A 22,639-nucleotide genomic window follows, 5' to 3' on the forward strand; every position below is an offset into this window, starting at 1 on the left:
AATTACTATTCTATGGGCATTCAAAAGAAAAGCAGACTGCATTTGTTTTGTTGAATATTTTAAAGGTAATAATTCTATATACTTCTTTAGAGGGATAAAAAACATGCTTATCTACTCTGTCATCTGATTATGTACTTACTTCATCTTATTCCAACATCTTCAATTTCATAATCATAATTTTTTCTTGTTTTTAGAGACTGTGGTTCTGCCCTATGGCAAAGTCACTCGTTCATCCATGTATTCTTTCATTTATTCAGCAATAAAATTTTTAGCACCAGTATATTTAGCCAAATATCCACATGCCCATTGACAAACAAACACACTCCTGAATCCAGTTCTCACAGATGATTTGTATGCCTGGTCTATACTTAACACTTTGTTCTCAACTCAAATATCATCCCATCAAAGACACCCAGTCGGTCACTATATGAAAGGTAGTGCATTCACAGTGTGTCATATTAACACTGCATTATTGATTTTCTTAAGCAAATCACTATCAGAACATACAGTGTTCATTCATTGGTTTGCATGATTATTGTTCATATTCCCAAGCTACAATACAAGTTTCATGAAGGCAAGTGGCCTGCCCTATCTCACTCATTGCTGGGTCCCCAATATCTTGAAAAAAAACTTACATATAGTAGAAAAGTAAATATTTAGTGAGTAAATGAAAATTTTCAGTTGGGGATATAGGCATTTGTCAAATAATAATACATATATGCAAAAGCTCAACTCTGCTACAAAAGAGTTGGCATGGTTTTGTGTGCTGTAGGAAGGTTTGACATTATCTAACCCTGAAGAGGGCTATCCTAGAAAAGTCATAATTTATCTCAGGACTTTATATAAATTAAATTCAGGTAGATAAAGAGGGCAATACTCATCTCTCCATGCTCAGAGAATGTACAGAGACCCTATGACAGGCTTGAAAGATGGCCAATGTAGCTAAAATGAATAGTAAGAGATGAGAAGTGGGAGAAACTAGCACAGTGATTTTCACTTTTTGTAACCATGACCCATGGTAAGAAATCCATTTTATATCAAGAACCAGTGCATATACAGACACATACAGAAATAACAGAAATAATTGAAACAGTTATTATCCACTAAATAATTTTATGACCCACTACTGTGTCACATGCCCAGTTTGAAAAATAAGGGACTGGACATGCCATATAAAGACCTCGTTCCTTTATCCAAAGAGGCCAAGAGAAAAATTTGTTTTATATATATAAACAAGTATTTTTCTTTATATATATTTATATATATTTAATATTGCCTTATTACAATGTGGAAACTAGATCAGGGTAGGGGGAGGTTTCTGGAGACTGGTCAACAATTCACACAAGAGATCTTGGCAACAGAGATCAAGAGATAGTAGGGCAAAAAGAGAACAGAAGAACAAATCTGATAAATATTTAGGAGATACAAATCAGCTAACCTGGCCATGCATTGTATACGAAGAAGGCAGAGTATTAAGGACGACTCATATGTTTCTGTCCTGCACAGCTTCATGGAGGATGGTGCCACTCAGTCAAGTTGGAAACTCTGGAAGAACACCAAGTGTACTGGGTAAAAAGACATGTTCTGTTTGACTTGGGTTGACTTCGAGGTGTCTTGAGACATTCAAGTGATAATTTCGAACAAACAGTTGGGTATACAGATTTACAGTTCAGAGGTAGTCTGGACTAGAGATTTAGATTTTTGGTTTATCTAAAACTGAAATCACAGATCTGGATGATATCATATTTTAAAAAATGAGTCAGGAGAGGAAAGAGCAAAGGAGAGAGCTTTATGAAATCCCAACATTTACAGATGTAAATGCTAAGTGGAGGAAGATGAGCTTGTAAAGGAGAATGAGTAGTGACTATACAGGATAGACGGGAAAAGACAGATTACAGTGTCATGGAAACCAAGGAAATAATTTATTTCAAGAAGAGAACGTTCAGTTCTATATTTGCTGAGAACTTACACCCTGGCTATTTAATTTGTATTATTCTTAGTGTTGTTGTTATTGTTATTGTTGTGTTGCTTGGAAGACAGTGTTAGTATCCATGCATGTTCATTCCCTACTGTGTTTTCCTGTCATCTTCTTCCTGATTTTGCTCCCTTTCTCATCCAGTTTAGATAATATTCTCTATCATTATAACCACCCTCTTGGCAATTTCTTTAATTTTACTGCTTTTCTGTCCTTCTGTGTCACCTTCCTGCGGGACCTTCAATCCTGGATAAATTCAACTGTTTTACTTCTTTCTTGCTAGATAATACTGGAGGAAACCAACGACATCCAGATTATTGCCTGCATAAATTCATGGTTATTTACTATCTACTGACTTAAGGCTAAACAGCAGTTCTTCCTTTTGCTCCACCCAAGTGTGTATCTAATTTTCTACAGAAACCATGCTAAACCTTCAACATTTATGCTAATTCCACCACTTGCCCCCTCTCAATCTATTGACTCTGCTTCTTGAATTACAGGGAAAACAACAACAAATAACAAAATCATTGAACAGAAAATTGTCCAACATCCCATCACCAATTCTGCAAACAACCCTTAGAGATTGCATAAGACAGGGCTTAAAAGTGTGGGCTTCAGATCCAGACAGCGGGTGACTTTTGGCAAATTACTTAAACTTCCTGTGCCTCAGCTTCCTCATCTGTGAAATGGGCACAATCCCAACATCTAACCTAAAAAGACATTGTACTGTTAAATGACCTAATGCAGTGGTTCTCAAACTTGGGCAAGTATAAGACTCACCCAGAAGGCTTGTTATAACACAATGGAGGCCCATCCCCAGAGTTTCTGATTCAGTAGACCTAGCATCAAGTCCCAGAATTTGCATTTCTAACAATTCCTAGGCGATGCTGATTTTGCAGCCCAGCATCAGGAACCAGAGTTTGGAAACTACTGATCCAGTATGTGAAAAGCACTTAGAAATGTTGTCAGCACATGATAAGCACTCAAAACCTTTTTGTCATTGACACATATTTCCTCCCTCTATCTTCAGACAGGGGGAAAGCCTCTCTCATGCCTACAGCTGATCTCCTAGCCTGTTCTCTGCGACCTATGACTTTCTGCCCTCTCAGGCAATTCGATCAATTGACTCTTCCCTATTAATTCTTTCTCTTCATCCTCTCCCTCTCTGCGTATTTCTTTTCATTTGAATTAATAAACTAGAGTTTAGCATGTTTCTTCTATATTAAAAAAAATCAATGTCAATACCTTGGCTCCATTTAATAACCATCCTAACTCTCTTTCCATCAGTGAGCCAAACAGTTCAAAAACAGTTGTTTGAGCTCATTTCCTCCAGTTTCTCAACTCTTACTATCTCCCCAGCTAACTGATTTCTGAGCTTATTTCTACATTGCTCCCCTATACTGCTCAAAAACTATCAGCACTATCTTTACTGTAGCTAAAGGCAAGAGATGTTCATCTCCCCTGGAAGCCACTGGCATTGCTGACCACACCCTCCTTCCAGAAAACTCCTCTTTTCTTTTCATCTTAAATCCACACACAGTCTCCTTGATTTTCTCCTTCGGATCAGCCACTACTTCTCCATCTCTTTTATGAATTTCTTTTTTCTGTGCTGCTTTTTAAAATCCTAGTTTGTTTGCTTGTTTGATTTCAGTCTTATTCAGAGACTTTTCTTCTGACTCTTCACTCTCCCGGAGCAAACTCTGTTGAGGAAGTAATATTGATCTGAAGGCATAATTTATTATATAAAATAAGGAAAATGTATCAGAGGCAGTGAGCAGAAATAACATATCTGAACTCAGTGCATTCAAAGGAATAAATATGTCATCAAGAGCTTAAGAAACAAACAAATGGGGAAATACAGAATGCTTATATTATTTTGACCATAGAAAAAAAGACAAGACAAGAAGTAGGAGTTTACAAGCAAGGTTCTCCATGTTCAGTCACCACAAGTTTCTCCATGTTCAGTTCTCCATGTTCAGTCATTTCCCTTTGAAATAGAGGCTATGCTTTATACTAATAATGTATAATGGGTGTGGGGGAAACCCACATCAATGAAACAACTAGTTATCAGAGGTGAGGAAACTCAAGGTCTAATTACCTTGGGTGAAGGTCTCAGGAGGAGTAGAGTTTGGATCACATAAAAATGAGTTAAGCTGACCCAGAATATTGGGAGCTTCTAGCGACTGCATACCTATTGTTTCTCACAAAATTTTATTTTTTAACCAGTGCCAGTAAATTGTATAGTTACATATTGGCCTTATGTCTCATGTTCTCCCACTAAACTTTGTTACCTGGGAGAAATCTGGGACTGAAAAATAGCACAGTTCATTGGCTGGGTGATTGCTGTAAGTAAGGTTATCTGCTGTTCTCTTTCCCTTACTTCGGAGGGTTGGGCCCGTTTGCTCATTCACAGCACAGATCCTGCATGTTTTCAGATGTGTACATCTAATCGACTGCAAGATAACTCTGACTGAATGTTCCAGGCTCTTCAAACTCAATATTTACAAAGCTGAACTCGCCATCTTTCCCTACATCTGCTTTTCTACTTTTGTTTTCTGTCTTAGTGGATGAAAACTCCCCCAACCCGGTTGCAGGTGACAGAAAATGGGATATGGTTTTTCTTTCTTCCTTCTCCCTCAGTCTCCCAATCTTACTGATCATTACCATATTCTAGTGTATCTACCTTCTATATATTTCTTAAGCAATCCGGCCACCATTTCCAATTTATCGTTCAGGTCACTCTCATGCTTCCTGTAGAAGTGGGAGAGGTGTTATGTGATGCTGTCTGCAGTGGACAGACATAAGCTGAATGGGTCCTGCCTTATAATTAGGTTCTTTCTGGTAGATAATAATAGCTGTCAGGGAATTTCAGATAGCAAAGATTAACTACACTCTCATTACTTTGCTATTAACTTTTAATACGAACGAATCTCAGGCCAAATTCCGACAAACCTATAGACATTTATTAAACTGATAGTCTTTGGTAAAATTCAATCCTTGCCTCTAGTTGGCATCATGCAATCAGAAACCCTCCTACACCAATGCCTGAGTGTTGGATCAATCAGAGCTCAAACCTCAGGCATCATCCTTAAGGAAAATAGGTTTGACTCAAATTCCTGTACCCTGTTCTGGTAGTCATGTCTACAACGTCTTAGCCATTCTACGTGTATTGAAAACCTTTAATATAACTAACGATAATCTCTTTCTTCATTCATCATGCTAACTGACAGGCCTCCAGTTACATCAGTAAGCACTATTTCTAACATTCAGTATGCCACTTGGCAAAGACTTTGTTGTCGATAGAGATAGGATTAAAGGAGTGCTTTGGGTAGCTGCCCCTTTTTAATAGAATGGGAGCTGATATTCCTTTGACTGTGCACCCTCAATGTTCTGTCAGATAACCAGAGCCAAAATCAGGTCCTAAACTAACTGGTACATATATAATATCACAGTGATTGTCCTAAAATCTTATAAAGTAATTTATACATATTATAACAATGTTTTTGGTCCTTGCCCTCTCTAAGCCTTAAAATACTTCTGAAAGTGAAACTATGATCATATTTGATTCTTAAAACTTATCAATGGCTTCCCATTGCTCTTATGATAAAATAAAAATTCTGTGAAATAGCCTCATCTGACACCATTCTTTTTTTTCTTAATTCATTCAAAAAGTAGTTATTAAGCACCTTTTAAGCAACAGACACCGTGTTAATGCTACAGTTGAGTATGTGCAGTGTCTCACAAAGAACAGTAAATGAGTGAATACATTAAATGATTATACATTGTGATATGTGCTATGGAAAAACCAATTGTAATGACATCTTTCTATCAACATCACTCACTCCCTTACCTTCACCCTTCGCTATTCAGCTATCCTGGACATCTCTTAAACATACCATATTTTTACCCAACTTTAAGCCTCCCCATATAGACTTCCATTTGCCTGGAAAAGTCTTTTCTCCTCCTTCATCTGGCCTACTCATATTCATCCTTCAAGAGGTGAGTTAAATATCACTTTCTTCAAGAAATCTTTACTGCTGATTATTTTCAACAAAATTATGTTCCCACACAAGTTTGTTTGTGAAACATCAATCATAGTGTTAATCACACAAATTTGAACTTCTCTTCTCCACTTTGATTTGCTTATTTGTATCATTCATTAGATGAAATGGGATAACTCTTATAACTCCTAGTACAGTGCCCTGTACGATGTAGTTCTCAACAAATATAACAGACCTTCTCTTTCATTTCCCATAACACCACCAGTATTTAGACTTTGCCTATAAGGTAGTTCCTTGCTAGAAAGATTAATGGGTGGAAATATTTAATATTATAAATCAAATTATTTAGGAAACAGTCACAGACAAAATTATACTATTTGTAAAATCTTTTCATTCAAAATATGAGGCGTATAATGCAATTTGTCCTAATTTGGTGTTCATATATTTCCTTTTCCAAATTTATAAGAATGCTCCCATTCTTGAGGACCTCCCCAAACCTTGGTTTAGAAAGGCTAAAAATAATTCATTTATGGGCATTGAAGGAGGAGGGAGGAAAGGGGGCGGCGGCGGCGGCGGCTGCTCCTCCTTTCACCGGACCCGGGCCCCGCGCAGCGCGCACCCAAGGCGGGGGGTCGGGCGGAGAAGCGGCGCCGGGGCCGGACCCCCGTGGGAGCTGGCGACTGGCGTGAGGGCAAGGCGGCGGCAGCGGCGGACGGGGAGCAGCGGCTGCGGGATCCCACCAGGGCCCTGTATTACAGTTAATCGTCACATCTCCTTAGGCTCCTCTTGACTGTGACAGTTTCTCAGACTTCCCTTGTTTTGATGACCTTGGCAGTTTTGAGGAGAATTTGGTCAGGTAGAGGTGGATCAAAAAAGATCTTGGGAGAGAGAAGGCGGAAGATGGCGGAAGAGTAAGACGCGGAGATCACCTTCCTCCCCACAGATACACCAGAAATACATCTACACGTGGAACAACTCCTACAGAACACCTACTGAAGGCTGGCAGAAGACCTCAGACCTCCCAAAAGGCAAGAAACTCCCCACGTACCTGGGTAGGGCAAAAGAAAAAAAGAAAAAACAGAGACAAAAGAATAGGGACGGCACCTGCACCAGTGGGAGGGAGCTGTGAAGGAGGAAAAGTTTCCACACACTAGGAAGCCCCTTCGCGGGCGGAGACTGCAGGGGGCGGAGGGGGGAGCTTCGGAGCCGCGGAGGAGTGCACAGCAACGGGTGCAGAGGGCAAAGCGGGGAGATTCCCGCACAGAGGATCGGTGCCGACCGGCACTCACCAGCCCGAGAGGCTTGTCTGCTCACCCGCCGGGGCGGGCGGGGCTGCGAGCTGAGGCCGGAGCGCAGGGAGAGGACTGGGGTTGGCGGCTTGAACATAGCCTGAAGGGGTTAGTGCACCACAGCTAGCCGGGAGGGAGTCCGGGGAAAAGCCTGCACCTGCCGAAGAGGCAGGAGACTTTTCCTTCCCTCTTTGTTTCCTGGGGCGTGAGGAGAGGGGTTTAAGAACGCTGCTTAAAGGAACTCCAGAGACGGGCGCGAGCCGCGGCTAAAAGCGCGAACCCCAGAGACGGGCGCGAGCCGCGGCTGAAAGCGCGGAATCCAGAGACGGCCGCAAGCCGCGGCTAAAAGCGCGGACCCCAGAGGCGGGCGGGAGACGTTAAGGCTGCTGCTGCCGCCACCAAGGGGCCTGTGTGCGAGCACAGGTCACTCTCCACACCCCTCTTCCGCGGAGCCTGTGCAGCCCGCCACTGCCAGGTTCCCGGGATCCAGGGACAACTTCCCCGGGAGAGCGCACAGTGCGCCTCAGGCTGGTGCAAAGTCACGCCGGCCTTTGCAACCGCAGGCCCGCCCCGCACTCTGTGCCCCTCCGTCCCCGCCGGCCTGAGTGCGCCAGAGCCCCCAATCAGCGGCTCTTTTAACCCCATCCTGTCTGAACAAAAAACAGACGCCCTCCAGCGACCTACACGCAGTGGCAGGGCCAAATCCAAAGCTGAGCCCTGGGAGCTGTGAGAACAAAGAAGAGAAAGGGAAATCTCTCCCAGCAGCCTCAGAAGCAGCGGATTAAAGCTCCACAATCAACTTGATATACCCTGCATCTGTGGAATACCTGAATAGACAACCAATCATCCCAAATTAAGGAAGTGGACTTTAGGAGCAAGATCTATGATTTTTTCCCTTTTCCTCTTTTTGTGAATGTGTATGTGTATGCTTCTGTGTGAGATCTTGTCGGTATAGTCTTGCTTCCACCATTTGTCCTAGGGTTCTATCCGTCCATGTTTTTTTTTTTAATTTTTTTCTTAATAATTAATTTTAATAACGTTATTATACTTTACCTTCGTTCTTTCTTTCTTTCTTTCTTTCCGTCCTTCCTTCCCTCCTTTAGACAACGAATCATCCCAAATTGAGGAGGTGGTCTCTGACAGCAAGATTTATGATTTTTCCCCATTTACCTCTTTTAGTGAGGGTGTATGTGTATGCTTCTGTGTAAGATTTTGTCTGTATAGCTTTGCTTCCAACATTTGTCCTAAGGTTCTATCCGTCCCTTTTTTTTTTCTCTAAATAAGAATTTTTTAATTCAATAACTTTATTATACTTTATTTTATTTTTACTGTATCTTCTTTCTTTCTGTCTTTTTTCCTTCTTTCCCTCCTTCCTTCCTTCCTCCCTCCCTTTCTTTCCTTCTTGCCTTCTTTCCTTCTTTGCTTCTTTCTTTCTTCCTTCCTTCCTACCCTCCTTTCCTTCTTTCTTTCCTCATACTTCTACTAATTCCCTCTACTTTTTCTCCCTTTTATCCTGAGTCGTGTGGATGAAAAGCTCTTGGTGCTCCAGCCAGGAGGCAGGGCTCTGCCTCTGAGGTAGGAGAGCCAACTTCAGGACACTGGTCAACAAGAGACCTCCCAGCTCCACATAATATCAAACGGCGAAAATCTCCCAGAGACCTCCATCTTAACACCAGCACCCAGCTTCACTCAACGACCAGCAAGCCACAGTGCTGGAAAACCTATGCCAAACAACTAGCAAAACAGGAACACAACCCCACCCATTAGCAGAGAGGCTGCCTAAAATCATAATAAGGCCACAGACACCCCTAAACACACCACCAGATGTGAACCTGCCCACTAGAGAGACAAGATCCAGCCTCATCCACCACAACACAGGCACTAGTCCCCTCCACCAGGAAGCCTACACAACCCACTGAACCAACCTTAGCCACTGGAGACAGACATCAAAAACAGGAGGAACTACGAACCTGCAGCCTGCAAAAAGGAGACCCCAAACACAGTAAGATAAGCAAAATGAGAAGACAGAAAAACACACAGCAGATAAAGGAGCAAGATAAAAATGCACCAAACCTAACAAATGAAGAGGAAATAGGCAGTCTACCTGAAAGAGAATTCAGAATAATGATAGTAAGGTTGATCCGAAATCTTGGAGATAGAATGGACAATAGATTGGACAAAATGCAAGAATCAGTTAACAAGGAGCTAGAAGAACTAAAGATGAAACAAGCAACGATGAACAACACAATAAATGAAATTAAAAGTACTCTAGATGGGATCAATAGCAGAATAACTGAGGCAGAAGAACGGATAAGTGACCTGGAAGATAAAATAGTGGAAATAACTATTTCAGAGCAGAATAAAGAAAAAAGAATGAAAAGAACTGAGGACAGTCTCAGAGACCTCTGGGACAACATTAAATGCACCAACATTCGAATTATAGGGGTTCCAGAAGAAGAAGAGAAAAAGAAAGGGACTGAGAAAATATTTGAAGAGATTATAGTTGAAAACTTCCCTAATATGGGAAAGGAAATAGTTAATTAAGTCCAGGAAGCACAGAGAATCCCATACAGGATAAATACAAGGAGAAATACTCCAAGACACATATTAATCAAACTGTCAAAAATTAAATACAAAGAAAGCATATTAAAAGCAGCAAGGGAAAAACAACAAATAACACACAAGGGAATCCCCATAAGGTTAACAGCTGATCTCTCAGCAGAAACCCTACAAGCCAGAAGGGAGTGGCAGGACATACTGAAAGTGATGAAGGAGAAAAACCTGCAGCCAAGACTACTCTACCCAGCAAGGATCTCATTCAGATTTGATGGAGAAATCAAAACCTTTACAGACAAGCAAAAGCTGAGAGAGTTCAGCACCACCAAACCAGCTTTACAACAAATGCTAAAGGATCTTCTCTAGGCAAGAAACACAAGAGAAGGAAAAGACCTATAATAACGAACCCAAAACAATTTAGAAAATGGGAATAGGAACATACATATCGATAATTACCTTAAATGTAAATGGACTAAATGCTCCCACCAAAAGACACAGATTAGCTGAATGGATACAAAAACAAGACCCATATATATGCTGTCTACAAGAGACCCACTTCAGACCTAGAGACACATACAGACTGAAAGTAAGGGGATGGAAAAAGATATTCCATGCAAATGGAAACCAAAAGAAAGCTGGAGTAGCAATTCTCATATCAGACAAAATAGACTTTAAAATAAGGACTATTAAAAGAGACAAAGAAGGACACTGCATAATGATCAAGGGATCGATCCAAGAAGAAGATATAACAATTGTAAATATTTATGCACCCAACATAGGAGCACCTCAATACATAAGGCAAATACTGACAACCATAAAAGGGGAAATCGACAGTAACACATTCATAGTAGGGGACTTAAACACCCCACTTTCACCCATGGACAGATCATCCAAAATGAAAATAAATAAGGAAACACAAGCTTTAAATGATACATTAAACAAGATGGACTTAATTGATATTTATAGGACATTCCATCCAAAAACAACAGAATACACATTTTTCTCAAGTGCTCATGGAACATTCTCCAGGATAGATCATATCTTAGGTCACAAATCAAGCTTTGGTAAATTTAAGAAAATTGAAATTGTATCAAGTATCTTTTCTGACCGCAACGCCATGAGACTAGATATCAATTACAGGAAAAGATCTGTAAAAAGTACAAACACATGGAGGCTAAACAATACACTACTTAATAATGAAGTGATCACTGAAGAAATCAAAGAGGAAATCAAAAAATACCTAGAAACAAATGACAATGGAGACACAATGACCCAAAACCTGTGGGATGCAGCAAAAGCAGTTCTAAGGGGAAAGTTTATAGCAATACAAGCCCACCTTAAGAAGCAGGAAACATCTCGAATAAACAACCTAACCTTGCACCTCAAGCAATTAGAGAAAGAAGAACAAAAAAACCCCAAAGCTAGCAGAAGGAAAGAAATCATAAAAATCAGATCAGAAATAAATGAAAAAGAAATGAAAGAAACAATAGCAAAGATCAATGAAACTAAAAGCTGGTTCTTTGAGAAGATAAACAAAATAGATAAACCACTAGCCAGACTCATCAAGAAAAAAAGGGAGAAGACTCAAATCAATAGAATTAGAAATGAAAAAGGAGAGGTAACAACTGACACTGCAGAAATAAAAGAGATCATGAGAGATTACTACAAGCAACTCTATGCCAACAAAATAGACAACCTGGAAGAAATGGACAAATTCTTAGAAATGCACAACCTGCCAAGACTGAATCAGGAACAAATAGAAAATATGAACAGACCAATCACAAGCACTGAAATTGAAAATGTGATGAAAAATCTTCCAACAAACAAAAGCCCAGGACCAGATGGCTTCACAGGCGAATTCTATCAAACATTTAGAGAAGAGCTAACACCTATCCTTCTCAAACTCTTCCAAAATATAGCAGAGGGAGGAACACTCCCAAACTCCTTCTACGAGGCCACCATCACCTTGATACCAAAACCAGACAAGGATGTCACAAAGAAAGAAAACTACAGGCCAATATCACTGATGAACATAGATGCAAAAATCCTCAACAAAATACTAGCAAACAGAATCCAACAGCACATTAAAAGGATCATACACCATGATCAAGTGGGGTTTATTCCAGGAATGCAAGGATTCTTCAATATACGCAAATCTATCAATGTGATAAACCATATTAACAAATTGAAGGAGAAAAACCATATGATCATCTCAATAGATGCAGAGAAAGCTTTTGACAAAATTCAACACCCATTTATGATCAAAACTCCACAGAAAGTAGGCATAGAGGGAACTTTCCTCAACATAATAAAGGCCATATATGACAAGCCCACAGCAAACATCATCCTCAATGGTGAAAAACTGAAAGCATTTCCACTAAGATCAGGAACAAGACAAGGTTGCCCACTCTCACCACTCTTATTCAACATAGTTTTGGAAGTTTTAGCCACAGCAATCAGAGAAGAAAAGGAAATAAAAGGAATCCAAATTGGAAAAGAAGAAGTAAAGCTGTCACTGTTTGCAGATGACATGATCCTATACATAGAGAACCCTAAAGATGCTACCAGAAAACTACTAGAGCTAATCAATGAATTTGGTAAAGTGGCAGGATACAAAATTAATGCATAGAAATCTCTTGCATTCCTATATACTAATGATGAAAAATCTGAAAGGGAAATCAAGAAAACACTCCCATTTACCATTGCAACAAAAAGAATAAAATATCTAGGAATAAACCTACCTAAGGAGACAAAAGACCTGTATGCAGAAAATTACAAGACACTGATGAAAGAAATTAAAGATGATACAAATAGATGGAGAGATATACCATGTTCTTGGATTGGAAGAATCAATATTGTGAAAATGACTCTACTACCCAAAGCAATCTATAGATTCAATGCAATCCCTATCAAACTACCACTGGCATTTTTCACAGAACTAGAACAAAAAATTTCACAATTTGTATGGAAACACAAAAGACCCCGAATAGCCAAAGCAATCTTGAGAACGAAAGAAGGAACTGGAGGAATCAGGCTCCCTGACTTCAGACTATACTACAAAGCTACAGTTATCAAGACGGTATGGTACTGGCACAAAAACAGAAAGATAGATCAGTGGAACAGGATAGAAAGCCCAGAGATAAACCCATGCACATATGGACACCTTATCTTTGATAAAGGTGGCAGTAATGTACAGTGGAGAAAGGACAGCCTCTTCAATAAGTGGTGCTGGGAAAACTGGACAGGTACATGTAAAAGTATGAGATTAGATCACTCCCTAACACCATACACAAAAATAAGCTCAAAATGGATTAAAGACCTAAATGTAAGGCCAGAAACTATCAAACTCTTAGAGGAAAACATAGGAAGAACACTCTATGACATAAATCACAGCAAGATCCTTTCTGACCCACCTCCTAGAGTAATGGAAATAAAAACAAAAATAAACAAATGGGACCAAATGAAACTTCAAAGCTTTTGCACAGCAAAGGAAACCATAAACAAGACCAAAAGACAACCCTCAGAATGGGAGAAAATATTTGCAAATGAAACAACCGACAAAGGATTAATCTCCAAAATTTACAAGCAGCTCATGCAGCTCAATAACAAGAAAACAAACAACCCAATCCAAAAATGGGCAGAAGACCTAAATAGACATTTCTCCAAAGAAGATATACAGACTGCCAACAAACACATGAAAGAATGCTCAACATCATTAATCATTAGAGAAATGCAAATCAAAACTACAATGAGATATCATCTCACACCAGTCAGAATGGCCATCATCAAAAAATCTAGAAACAATAAATGCTGGAGAGGGTGTGGAGAAAAGGGAACACCCCTGCACTGCTGGTAGGAATGTGAATTGGTTCAGCCACTATGGAGAACAGTATGGAGGTTCCTTAAAAAACTACAAATAGAACTACCATATGACCCAGCAATCCCACTACTGGGCATATACCCTGAGAAAACCAAAATTCAAAAAGAGTTCATGTACCAAAACGTTCATTGCAGCTCTATTTACAATAGCCCGGAGATGGAAACAACCTAAGTGCCCGTCATCGGATGAATGGATAAAGAAGATGTGGCACATATATACAATGGAATATTACTCAGCCATAAAAAGAAACGAAATTGAGCTATTTGTAATGAGGTGGATAGACCTAGAGTCTGTCATACAGAGTGAAGTAAGTCAGAAAGAAAAAGACAAATACCGTATGCTAACACATATATATGGAATTTAAGAAAAAAAATGTCATGAAGAACCTAGGGGTAAAGCAGGAATAAAGACGCAGACCTCCTAGAGAACGGACTTGAGGTTATGGGGAGGGGGAAGGGTGAGCTGTGACAGGGCGAGAGAGAGTCATGGACATATACACACTAACAAACGTAGTAAGGTAGATAGCTAGTGGGAAGCAGCCGCATGGCACAGGGATATTGTCTCGGTGCTTTGTGACAGCCTGGAGGGGTGGGATAGGGAGGGTGGGAGGGAGGGAGACGCAACAGGGAAGATATATGGGAACATATGTTTATGTATGATTGATTCACTTTGTTATAAAGCAGAAACTAACACACCATTGTAAAGCAATTATACCCCAATAAAAATGTTAAAAAAAAATAATTCATTTATGAATGTAAGATACAATGTTGAACTGCTGTATTATCTATACAACTCCAAGGAACAGTTTGACTTTTTCCCTCTAAAGTCACCATTTTGATTTGGAATATTTGTATATAGTTCTATTTATGATTTCTTTATTCCAATAGCAGTTTGTGCCTTTAGAGTATAAAATCTTTTAGACTCAAGAGTTCAGCTATGGAAAAATGGAGAGAGATTCTCATATTAAATCATTATCAGCTAACTTTCCATGGTTGGCTGAAATCTTAACAACAATGGATTACTAGGCATTTGAGCAGTGATACTGGGAAAGATTAGAAAAACATAAATTATGCTTACACAGTTGCATGCACTACCTGGTTCCCAGCATCCTAACTGCTGTGGTGAAAACCTTTTGGCTGCTGAAGCACTCACTCTCTTTTTGTTCCAGACATGAAGTGGCTTAGCTACATTCCCAGGCTGTATGACCAATTTGACATCCATGAAATGCACTATAGTGACAGTGTCTTTGGGCTTCGCTTCCCTCTCTTACTCCAGACACATTGAGGGACCACAATGCCTGGGTCTCTGGACTCTGGATCTCACAGAAACATTTATGAAATCATTTATATTTATAATTATTCATGAAAAATCCCCCCTTCAGACAGCTTGTACCCAGCTTGCGTGCCTGGACTCTATTTTTCCTTAGGGTGGCTGATTTACCCAATGGCCATTCAGGCTGTTCAGGCGGCCAACTGAAGACATTCTTCCCCAACTGCAGAAAGAGTACATCGTCATATTTATCTGTACTGAAAAAGAGAGGTATTATTACTCAAGAATTATGTGCAAACAGGTATTCTCACCAGCCATTTTCTAAAAAAGGTTTAAAAATGCTATATTATTGCCAAAGAACTGAAACGATTTTTTTTGCATTGCTTATGGAAAAGCTGGCAATAGAAAAGATAAAGTAGGGCGAGGGAGACCCACATTTGGGAGGCAGCCCAGAAGAACAGCAGAGGAAGTAGGTTTAAAAACACAGGAGACAGAGACACAGAAAAGAAAAATCATCAGCATGAGATCATGCAGATTTATCCTGAAGGTAATGATGCTTCAGCTTGGGAGCCCTTCTTTCTCTGACCACTGGGAATGCAGAGAGTTCCTGGGAGTTGTGGAAGGTTCTGGATAGGGAGAGAAGCCTGGGAGGCAATCAGGAAGAAACTCTGGTAAATTACTTTGAGAGACCTAGGGTGAAATGGACCTGAATCGCCAAAGCTCCAACAATGATTTATTCTAAATAGTTATTTGGAACTTCGTTTTGAATTTGTACTTTTAAAGTATTTCTCAAAGAAACTTCACCTCAAATTATGTCAGTTTCAGGCCTCACAGAATTGGATCTTCCCTGAGCATAGATAATGACCACATTTCTCTAACAGTCAGAAAAGGCTAAAGAAGTCTCATTTTATTTGCTTTGGGCTCCCATTACTGACATTTTCATTTCTGGCTTGGAGCTCATGGTCTGGGTTTTGGGGGCTACCACTAGGTATAGTGGCTTTCTCCACTCACTAATTCATTATAAAAATTAATAGAAAGATTAAAACAGTCTGTAAACTTACTCGGGCTGGGTGGAGTTTCTTTTGATTTTTTTTTCAATCAGTCCTAACAATGTCGTTTTAGAAAAACATAATTATTTTCACATTTTATTCATATAATAGATGAGATGTGAAATGAGCTTCATGGATGATAAACACCCCAATGGCTACTAAGTTTTACACTGTATAAACAAGGATTGAGCTGCTGCTACACAAAATTAACAATAAAATTTTAGTGTAGATGCTGGATATGAAAACAATAAAGTATCCTGAGTAAAGAAGATCATTAGTCTTAGAATGAGATAGGACCATCTTATGAAATTATGTACGTGTGAACAAAAAAGAAAATGAGTTTAATTCCACACACAATTAGAGCTGTATTTCAAGTTTTTATCTTAACTTTTAAAATTGATTATACCTTGGGAAAAACAAAGGAAGGTGTCACAATTATAAAAATAGTGTCATAGTAGTTTTATGTGGAATACATAAACATAGACATCATTGTATTTTCCAAGTTGTGAAATATACAAAGTATAGAGTGATGAACTCCAAAAGATAGATGCAAAGATTTTGCACATTTTAAAAAGAAACTAAAAGAAATTTGTGTTTATTTGAAAGAAAATTGTGTTTATTTGAAAATAGTTCTGAACAAGAAAGGACCTGATCAAAAAAGAAAGAGAGAAAGAAAGAATTCTAAAGTGTTTTATTAGAGAGTAATTAACTTCAGTAGGGAAATAAACTTGAACTCTGCAAAAAGAGCAACAGGGTCTATAGAATACAGTTATCAATAATAATAATAACGACAAGTGGCTTATTTCATGTAGCCGAGAACGGTGCATATCAGCATTCATCTTCTCCTGTCTCAATGACCACGTTCTTCTTATATATTAACAAATTCCGGAAGATAAAAGCGAAATGCAAATATTTCCAACATTTTAATTTTGGTAGATGTGTTTGCTGAAAGTAGAAAAGAACACAGTTATTTCTCAAAAGGGCTGCAGATAATCTTCAAGTCCCTGTCTATCACTGGGATAAGCTTATCTCAAGAAGAAATTTAAAAATGCATTAACTTAAGTGTATGATATAGCATCTTCCCATTGCCTAAGGCTTTCACTTCAGCTCTCTTAATTCTCATTTTGTAAGAAAATCTGTGCAAGATGGATATACTTATTGTGGGTAAATCCCAAGATGTCAGCTATAATCCTCATTCAGTTATCTAATTAGTAAATGAATTATAGGTTCTCTGACACACACACACGCAAAATGCTCACATTGTTCACATCCATCAGGAAAGCACACAGCCTGGTGCACTGTCTCCAGAGCACTGGGTTTGAAATATACACCAGAAAATGATTGTATAGTAGTATCTAATACTCACTTTTAAAATGCCATATCACTGGTTTTCCTATTACCTGCATAAACTGTATGAAATCTATCCTGTTCCTTGAGGAATCCATGTCATCAGTGTGAGAGGCAGCGGAAAAAAATAGTTTCTAAGTTTAGGTCTTTTTTAAAGAAGATCTTTCCTGCCCCAATATTATCTCCTAAAACTTCTTCTGCTTTCTTTTAGTACTTTTTATTTATTTAGAGGCGGGGTGGGGGTGGGGGGGAAAGCAGCTTCATTCTGATCTCAAAATAGGAGCAGTTAATTATCCTACTTTTCTTAGGAAAGTAACACAGGTATTTTCCCTCCTTACTTCCACTGAGAGTAGAACTCAGTATAAACTTGCTTTTATATTGAAATGCAAGTAATGCTGCTGCTACCTGTTCACTCATTTAACCACAGGCCCACTGTCCCCACAGGAAACTGACCTTATTAAAAAGAAGTCAAAGTTTCCTTCATATAATTTATCTTAACAAGCGCCAATTCCATAGACTACCCCTACATTATTTTTTAAGTAAATTTTTATTTTAGAGCAGTTTTAAATTTACAGGATAATTCCTAATATAGTGCAGAGATAGTGTGCCCAGTTTCCCCTACACTACATTACATTGCATTATGTTAGAATAATAAATTAAAATTAATGAACAAACATCAATGTTACATGATTAACAAAATGCATCTTTACTCAGATTTTTATAGTTTTTTTTTTAACCTATTGCCCTCCCCCTCCACCACGACCACCAGGAGCACATCCAAGATACCATATTACGTTTAGACATCAAGTCATTTTAAGCTCCTCTGGACTGGGACAGCTTTTCAGACTTCCTTTGTTTTGATGACTTTGACAGTTTTGAAGAAGTACTAGTCAGCTATTTTGTAGAATGTTCTTCCATTGGGATTTGTCTGATTTTTTTTTTTTTCCACAATCAGACAAGGGTAATGGGTTTTGGGTAGGAAGATTCCAGGGGTAATACAGTGCCCCTTCTCTCACAGCACATCAAGGTTCCATCCTATCAGTATGACTTATCACTGTTGACCTTGATGACCTGGCTGAGGTCCTACATTCTGTCTCCCTTTTCGAGATTCCATTCTTGGTTTTATCAATTAGTAGTGTTAATAACAGCAAAGTCAAAACTGTTTAGTTAGCTTTGTTCTACTCCTTGAAATCTTAAATTCATTCAGGTGTTTCTCAAATATTTGAAGTTATGCTCAAAAAATATCATTTTTTTGTGCCAAATAAAATCCTTTAAACAATCTGGACACTTGGATACTTTAGGATTCTCAGGCTCATCCATACTGATCTTTTCTAATTTTTTCTGCTTGTGTATACATATAAATGTTTCCTCTCTATGAAAAAGAAAATGGGTAAAAACATGACAAAGTTTCCAGTTGCCTTAAAGGGGTGATTGTAAAATTACTAAAAAAGAAATAAAACATTTTTCAGAAATAATAATAATCATGATATAGGGAAGAGCGTCTTTAAAAAAGATCTATTTAAGAATCAATAAATAAAGCAATTCTAAGTTTGCTTGTTTAAATGTTAAAAACTTCTGAACAACCAAAAAATTGCCTTATAAAGAAAATTAAAAATCAGATGACAGACTTGGAGAAAATATTTGCAAGTATGTAAACTATTATAAAAATATTAATAATAGGAATATCTTAAAGTATTACTACAAATTAATAGAAAAAATAAAATCTCAATAGGAAAGTGAAAAAAAGATATATTCAAAGGCAATTACCAGATGGCAAGATACAAATGACTAATACATGCATGTAAAAATATTTATTTGTGGGCTTCCCTGGTGGCGCAGTGGTTGAGAGTCCGCCTGCCGATGCAGAGGACACGGGTTCGTGCCCCGTTCCAGGAGGATCCCACATGCCGCAGAGCGGCTGGGCCCGTGAGCCATGGCCGCTGGGCCTGCGCGTCCAGAGCCTGTGCTCCGCAACGGGAGAGGCCCGCGTACCGCAAAAAAAAAAAAAATGTTTATTTGTAACTTGAAAAATGCAAATTAAACCAATAATGAGATACCATTTCCATCAGACTGGCAAAAATGTAAATATCAAGTGAAGAAGTGTTTATTCTAAAGCAACCCTTGTGAAAATATAAATTAATATGGCATTTTAATATAGCAATTTAGCAATATATACTTACATTTTCAGTGAGCATACTCTTTAGCTTAGTAATTCCATGCCTTACTATCTAGTCGTAATTGCACCTATGTATCAAAATCTGTTTAAGAAGAATATTACTGTAAGAGGATTATCTGTAATAACAGACAATAAGAAATAGCTTAAGCGACATATATACACTACCAAATGTAAAACAGATAGCTAGTGGGAAGCAGCTGCATGGCACAGGGAGATCAGCTCAGTGCTTTGTGACACCTAGAGGGGTGGGATAGGGAGAGTGGGAGGGAGACGCAAGAGGGAGGAGATATAGAGATATATGCAAACGTATAGCTGACTCACTTTGTTATACAGCAGAAACTAACACAACATTGTAAAGCAATTATACTCCAATAAAGATGTTAAAAAAAAAGAAATAGCTTAAGTGACCATTAATTCGCAAATACACCCATATTTTAGAATAATAAGTAGTAATAAAATAAAAGAATGATATAGAGCTATCTACCACTATAGTAAATGAAAAAGGAGAGTTGCAGAGTGACTCACAGAGTATAGTCCCACTCATGCAGGGGAAACACACACACAACTATTCTAAGACATACTTTTTTAGCATACATCTTACAATATATGGCAAGTCACAGTTTAATTGAGGGTTTTCTTTCTTAGTGGTGTTTTTTACATTTGATATTACCTTAGATCTGAGGAAATATAGTATGTATTTCTGTATAAATATATATTATTTAAGCACAACAGAAAACCCTGTATAGGTAAGCAATTTTTTATGTTTATTAGAGTAAAAAACTTTAAAGATTTTCCTGTATCAATAAAAAATGAGCTTTGAGGTTTTTTCCTTTTCTTTATTATGATCTTTTTCATTAATTTGAGCTTTTATCTTTTTTTACTATTTATGAATAATTTTTAATTGAAATATAGTTGATGTACAATATTATTTAAGTTACAGGTGTACAATATAGTGATTCACAATTTTTAAAGATTATACTTCACTTATAAAATATTGGTTTTATTCCCTGTGTTGTACAATATATTCTTTTTAAAAAAAAAAAACATCTTTATTGGAGTCTAGTCACTTTACAATGGTGTGTTATAACACACCATTATAACAAAGTGGATCCGCTATACATATACATATATATCCCCATATCTCCTCCCTCTTGCATCTCCCTCCCACCCTCCCTATCCCACCCCTCTAGGTGGTCACAAAGCACCAAGATGATCTCCCTGTGCTATGCGGCTTCTTCCCACTATCTATTTTACATTTGGTAGTGTATATATGTCCATGCCACTCTCTCACTTCGTCCCAGCTTACCCTTCCCACTCCCCATGTCAAGTCCATTCTCTATGCCTGCATCTTTATTCCTGTCCTGCCCCTACGTTCTTCAGAACCATTTTTTGTTTTTTTAGATTCCATACATATGTGTTAGCATATGGTATTTGTTTTTCTCTTTCTGACTTACTTCACTCTGTATGACAGACTCTAGGTCCATCCACCTCACTACAAATAACTCAATTTTGTTTCTTTTTATAGCTGAGTAATATTTCACTGTATATATGTGCCACATCTTCTTTATCCATTCATCTGTTGATGGACACTTAGGTTGCTTCCATGTCCTGGCTATTGTAAATAGAGCTGCAGTGAACATTGTGGTACATGACTCTTTTTGAATTATGGTTTTCTCAGGGTATATGCCCAGTAGTGGGATTGCTGGGTCGTATGGTAGTTATATTTTCAGTTTTTAAAGGAACCTCCATACTGTTCTCCATAGTGGCTATATCAATTTACATTCCCACCAACAGTACAAAAGGGTTCCCTTTTCTCCACACCCTCTCCAGCTGTACAATATATTCTTATAGCTAATTTTTTACATAATAGTTTGTACCTCTTAATCCCCTACCACTATATTTTTGAGATTTTATCTTGATCAAGTCCTTCTTTCTAGTTACTGTATTTGGTTTTCTGTCATTCTTTTTGTAATTTTTTATGATCGATTATAAATCCATTTTCTTACATTTTCCTGTGGGTTTTCTCTTTTTTGTGTGCACTTAAGGGTATAAATGCAAAATATACTTTGTTTTATATGTTTTGATATGAAATATTCTCATTTACATTACTTTTTATATTGCTTGCATTTAAATTTTATTTCCTCTATGACTGAATATTATTTAAAAGTCTTTGTTACTCCTAAATTAGGTAAAGTTTCTCCTGTTTTTGTTTTTAAAAGGGTCAACTTTTAAAATGTATTTTTTTCTTAATTGTGATTATATATAGATAGATTACATATTAGATATATGTAATATCCTTTATTTATAGCATGTAAACTTTGTATATCTATTTATATTGACATTACATATGCATATATTTATAATTAAATTTGTTGAATATATTATTTAGTTGCTCTAAGTTTTTGATCTATTTTTTGATTTGACATCTACCTAATCCTGAAAGATATTTAATAATTAGTTATATTTAATTTTTTAAGCCTTCTTGCATTACTAACAGTTTTTGCTTTGAGTATAGTGAGCTGCTATGTACTTTGATGAACAGAATTTTTTTTAGTATAGTATTTTCTCTTTTAATTTGGACTTTTTCTTTAAATTCTACTCCTCAATGTTTTTATTGCCATTAACCTAAAATTCCACCTTTTGTGGGAATAATATTGCTACTTCCTTTCTCTTCCTGGGCCTGGTCTTTCTTCAACCAGATCTTCATTTTCCATCTCTTTCAACATGTCATTTTAAGAGTGTTTCTTATAAATAGCAAGTAGCTATGAGGTTTTACCCTAATCTTATTGTTCTCGTCTTCTAAAAGAATCACTCAGCATGTTCACATTTAATTTGTACACTTACATATTTGATTTTACTATCCTCATGCTATTAAATGTTTTGCAATTTATTTTACTTTATTGTTTCATCTTTTTCCTTTTTTTTTTTGGTAGATACTTATGATGCTTCACCCCTGTTCATTTGGATGTTCTTGGGCGTAGTTATCTTTCCTTTCCATAAATTCATGTATTTCCCCCATCCAAAGGCTCTGTTTCCTTGCCACTCAGACTCCTCTATATAAGATGAAATCCTTAGAATACATGTTCCCCACCCTCCT

Source organism: Lagenorhynchus albirostris, chromosome 5 (assembly GCF_949774975.1).
Source record: "Lagenorhynchus albirostris chromosome 5, mLagAlb1.1, whole genome shotgun sequence".
Lineage (NCBI taxonomy): Eukaryota > Metazoa > Chordata > Mammalia > Artiodactyla > Delphinidae > Lagenorhynchus > Lagenorhynchus albirostris.